Consider the following 6007-nt stretch of genomic DNA (forward strand, 5'->3'; position numbering starts at 1 on the left):
CCTGGGCCCCATGCCCCCTCTGTGGATGCCAACATTTGAGGGGGGCTCTTGCCTCTATCCCACCACCCCCGTCCACTCCCACCACATTCCTGCCTCCTCTGGTCCCTCTCAGAGAGTGAGAAGGCTAATTTTAACCTGTAATCTGAAGCCCAGTACAGGGCAGTCCCGAGGTACCAGGGTGGCACAGCTACAGGACACTTTCAGGCAACGCGTGAAACAAGGTTTCAGAGGAACAAGGCATAAAAGAAGGTGACAACTCTTCTCGCCAACAAACATCCAGAGTTTACAATAGGGCAGATCATCCTTGATCAAAATTCCGATGGAGGACTTTCTCCTAACCTGAAACAGATTGCTCTGGGAAACAGCAAGCATTTACCAAAGACTGTGTGTGCAGGGCATTATTCTGGCACTGGGAAAGGACACCAGTTAGAAGACTTCTTCCAAAAATGTTTGGAAGCAACTATAAAACATGTTAACATGTAGAAAATACACTCAAGATAGTAAGATGGCGTGCTCACACAAAACTGTTTCTAGGTACGGGGTGCTTAGGCATTGATACAGAAACTAATGAAAACCTCACGCTGACCCTATGATGCAGGCTCTGCCACGATCCCTTTTTACTGGCAAGGAAACTGAGGCACTCGCTGAGAGGTTAAGCCATTTGTCCAATGTCACGTGGGATTCAAACCACAGCAGCCTGGCTCTGGAGACTCCTAGCCAAGCCACAGGGAGGAACCCAGAGAGCAGTGGAGTTGATCCAGGCAGCTTCCTGGAGGAGGGAAGTTTAGACAAAGAACGACAGAGACTCAGGGCAATGTTGGCAGTAAATGAGAATGAGTTAGGGTAAAAAACAAATAAGTAAAAGGCTTCCCTTTCTGCTATCCTATGTTACTTTTAATGCTGGTAATGGGCATTCTTTAATGGACGGTCTCTTCCTTAAGTACTCACATTTCATCATTCCAGGAGTACCGGCTCCTGGGGTTCTGGCTTGCCCTGCATTCCAAGACTGAAGTGCGTTATAATCAGAGTTGTGGGCCTGGAAAAGACAATAAAATCACTGCGTTCACCTTCATTTTACAGACAAAGAAAGTAAAGCTCAAAGCGATTCTGTGGTACCCAGACCAGCACGCCTTTCTGTCCACCCCCCCCCCGCCCCCGCCCCTTCAGGATCGCCTGGATGCAGCCGCCTGAGATGGGGGGAAAGGAGGAGGAGGGGGAGGGGGAGGGGAAGGAGGGGGAGGGGGAGGGGAAGGAGGGGGAGGGGGAGGAGGACGGGCATCTCTCGGAGGATACCGGAGTCTAAGCAGTTGGTTCACAGCTGGGGAACTGTGAAACAGTTATCTGCCTTCCCAGGCCCGGGTTAGTCCGTCTTGGGGGTGTGAGGGTGGAATCACCGAGGCCCTGTCAGAGCCGGGACGTGAGGGGTCCGTGGATGGCTGACCTCTGAGCCGTCCTGCCTGTTATGGCGCCCCCTTCTGGCCGCGCGCTGACTCGCTCCCTAGAAGAGGCCCCTGTGGTCAGGATGGGCCGCCTCTGCCCCCTGGCCCCCCCACCTTGGCAGCCGCAAGCATCTTGCTGACCCCTGGGGATGAGAGACGAGCAAGTTCCAACTCTGCCCCCACCCCCGGGGGTGAGGGGTCCTACGGTGCCTTCGGGGAGGCAAAGTCGTAAACGGACCAGCTCTGATTCTCTCCCTGTCCTGACCAGGAGTCGACTCTGCCCCTCCTAAAACATTGCAGATATAAGGTGGACCACTAGATTATGTCATTTAGTTCTCACCGAACCCTAATAAGAAGTAATTTAGGATTTAACAGCAACCAAAGCATCATCTCAGGAGACTAGTCAGGAGTCATGAGACCACAGGAGGAGCTGGCCCCTCAGATCCCAGGCTGGGCCCCCGGTCACTGCTGTGTGACTCATGCAGTCAGACCTACGGTTGATGCTCAGGCTTCAGTGTTTCAGCTATAAATTGGAGGTGTCGAATGGAGATTTTTTTTCAAAAACAGCTTTATTGAGCTAGAGTCCAATTGTATAATTTACCCATTTAAACTGCGCATTCAGTGGTTCTCAGTACATTCACTGAGTTGTACAACCATCACCAAAACTGGTTTTTAGAATATTTCCATCACTCCAAAAAGAAACCCTGTAGAATTAGCGCTCACTCTCCATTCCCCCTGCCCCCCACCCCCAGCCCCAGGCAACTATCCGTCCATTTTCTGTCTCTATGGCTTTGCCTGTTCTTGTGAAGTTGTGTATGTGTGTGCATATAACATATATTATATACAAACATTTGGGATGAAAGCATGGTGTGCCCTGTAAGTGTGCCTATTCTTCCTCCCACCTCTTTGAGATCTGAAGTCTTGCTTTGTTTGAGAAGAGAACAAGACACATGATTTCCATGGAAAGCTGGAAGGAGGCAAGAAAGGTTTTATACAAATAAAACAGAATTAGGATGAGATGTGAACATACCCAAGGATCTGGTCAGGATTTGGGTAGCCCAGCTTTCTGGGAAACTTTTGAAAAGCGGCTGAAATTTGTTTTATTTTCCACTGTAGTGCTATAGATGGTTGACTTGGTTGGTTAAGAATAATATCCTAGTTAATGATCGTGTCACAGAGAGAAGGGTGCCGAACTAAACAGTAAGGAATTATTTAAGGCCTAAACTTTAGATGAATCTAAGGCTTGGACAGTGGGCTCCATGCCAATACCAATCCTTTTATAGAAAGAACTCTGAAGAAAAATATGAACAGTTACAATCACCCTGGGATTTATATGAAGGGCTGGTGTGGTATAACACATTTCCGCTGGGTTATCTATATTCCTCTAATATCTACTGCAATCTATACACCAGCCGTTCAAAGGATTATGCTCTTTTGCTGGGATACTGCATCGTCCATCTCAGTTCTCAAGGTGGTTGCTAAGGAGCATATTAAGGGAAACTGACTGCTTTGGGTGGTGGTATAAGTAGTATTCCTGGTAATTACTAGTAAGTGATTCCAGTCATTACACATAGACTACACTATATTTTCCATGCATGTATGGTTTTATAGTTTACAAAACATGTTCACGTTTGGCCTCCCTTGATCCTTACCAAGTGCTCTCGGTTGGGTAAGGTCTCTATTCTGTGGAGTCAGAGTGCTTGGGTTTGAATCTGGAGTCATCACTTAGTAGCTGGGTGCTCTCAGGCAAGTTATTTCAACTCTTTCTTCCTTGATTTGCTTATCTGTAAAATAGAGATCATTATAGTACTTCCTTCCTAGGGATGTGATGAAGATTAAATGAGCATGTAAAGGCTTTAGAACTGTACCTGTACGACAGTAAATGAGTGCTCTGTAAGTATTCCCATTATCATTATTACCGTTGTTATTTTAGAAATGTGGGGCTTCCCTGGTGGCGCAGTGGTTAAGAATCTGCCTGCCAATGCTGGGAACACAGGTTTGAGCCCTGGACCACGAAGATCCCACATGCCACAGAGCAACTAAGTCCGTGCACCACAACTACTGAACCTGTGCTCTAGAGCCCGCAAGCCACAACTACTGAAGCCTGCATGCCTAGAGCCCGTGCTCTGCAACAGGAGAAGCCATCACAATGAGAAGCCTGAGCACCACAATGAAGAGTAGCCCTCGCTCGCCACAACTAGAGAAAGCCCGTGAGCAGCAATGAAGACCCAGAACAGCCAACAAATGAATGAATGAATAAAATAAATAAATTTATAAAAAAAAAAAAAGAAATGTGGGACTAAGGCTTGGCAAGGTTAAATGGCTTCCCAAGAGCGAAGCAAGTGGCAAGGCTGGGGCTGAACCCAGGGCTCCTCACTCATCATATTAGCGGTTGTGAAATTATCTGCCTGTAAAACCTGATCTTTAGCAACTAGACCGAGATATTGTGCTGCCCAAACAAAATAATCATGGTTTTATTAATTGGCAGGAATAATTTAATAGGCTTTTCTCCATCCTTAACTTTTTCCCTTAGAGTTTTCTTAAACTTTGTGGGCTTGCTACTGATTTGCCTCCTACCACTTGCTGGTGTTCATAGCCAAGCAAAGGCATTTACGTAAATATTAATACAGAAAACCCAGAACTCACTGACCATGCTTGGTTCCACAGCTATTTTTTCTTTTCCACGAACCCCTGACCTTCTGATTTAATTGCATACATGCATCAGAAGCAGACTTTCTGCAGGTACACCTGTCCTGGGTTGTATGAAGGAATTAGATACGTCAGTAACTTGTAGCATTTCACAAAGAACATCTTGTTCAGTAGAGAACACGATGCCTTCTAGGTCCACCCGCCCTGAACAAGCCTCAGGGCCACCGAACATGCCCCATTCATCCCTCTGTGACCTCAAATTCCACCATATGTAGACTTGCTTTTTACACTTTCTGCAAACACTCGAATTTCAGATCAAGTTAGTCATATGGTTCTGTTTAGTGTGTAGCCTGTGTTTTTTTTTTTAACTTTTATTGAGATAATTGGCCTGTGTTTTATTTTCACGAACATCATAACTAACATTGTTGAATGCCAACCCAACAACCATTCCCAGACCCCTTCTTCCTTGCCTGCCTCCTACCAGAGGGGCTGAGAAAGCTAAACATTCCCTTTTGCAACCTGTCTTGCTACCACGTGACCTAGTCCTGGCCTATGAGACATAAGAGGATTTCTGTGGGAGGGGTGGAAGATCTTTCTCCCTGATTAAGAAGAGAGAGACATATGAGAAGAGCCCTTTTTGTGCATCTCTTTTTGCTCTGGATGTTGCTCTGTGTGTGATGCCTGGAGCTGTGGCAGCCATGTTGTGATCAGGCAATCCCAAAGCTGAAGTCGAAAGCTAACACACAGAGGAAGGTAAGAGTGGAAGGATGAAGGGTTAAGCTGGCAACCAATCCTGAGAATCACCTTCTAGACTATAGGAATGAAAGTCATGAGGAATAATTCACTGTTAGTTTTATGTTACTTGTAGTTGAAAGCATCCAACTGATACAAATGTAAAAAAAAAAAAAATTCTAAGTGCTCTCATGGGTTCACTGAATATCTTGATTCCCCCAGGCTTCCATCTTTTCCCCACAAAGTCTTACCACTGATGTTTTCACAGATAGCAATTCTTGAGGCTTGAGAGACACTGCCTGTTACAGTGCCTCTTGGAATGCTGTGAGGTTCATGCAAACCACAAACTAGTATAAAAGTAAAAGAGAAGTAGTAAAAAATACTTCTGTGCCAGGTAGACACTGACTTTCATGCTGAGGGACAAGAGGTCACTAAGCAGCTGTTCTTCTGGGAGAATGGGTGTTGTGGAGTCTGAGATGGCTGAGGAGGAAAGTTTCTTAAAAACCTTTTCCGAAAGACAATAAGTGCAGAATCAACATGCTGAGCTCAAGCTGTGAGTGCACCTCCTGGACTTTATATTAAGCTGACTTGAAATTTCAAAATCATGAACAATGGAGCAGGGTTTACTGAAACATAGATTGTATGCTATATGTACATACACATTCTACATATTATTTTTTATATATACATATAAATATATATAATTGTATGTAAGTATAATTATATATATGTGTGTGTATATATGTATAAATAAATTAAACTGAAAGGAATAGTTAGGACCTTGTAAAATGTGAGCATGTATCAATTCTTACTCCTGCACGTTGGCCTAAAAATAGTTCTCTACACACCTGTGAAATGTGAAAGAGCAGATGCTCACTGCTTCCTTAAGTTAGAAATGCCCGGGCTCAGACCCTGAGGTTGACAGTGGCCACCATGACCCCTTGCCGGGGTCCTAGTCTGATCCTCCCAGTGGAAACTGCAGAATAAGGTAGAGACATGGCTGCCAGCACAACGAATGGTGAGACTCTACTGTGGAACGCCAGGGGTTTAGATTCCACACACAAAGCTGTTCCTAGAAAATGTCTTTCTTTAAAACAATTTTCTTGTTTTTGAAGAAATCAAAGACCCATGGCACAGAACAGTTTTCTCGTTTGTCCGCACACGACCAATGCGGAAGTGGGACAGAG

The sequence above is a fragment of the Hippopotamus amphibius genome, chromosome 11, assembly GCF_030028045.1.
Source record: "Hippopotamus amphibius kiboko isolate mHipAmp2 chromosome 11, mHipAmp2.hap2, whole genome shotgun sequence".
Lineage (NCBI taxonomy): Eukaryota > Metazoa > Chordata > Mammalia > Artiodactyla > Hippopotamidae > Hippopotamus > Hippopotamus amphibius.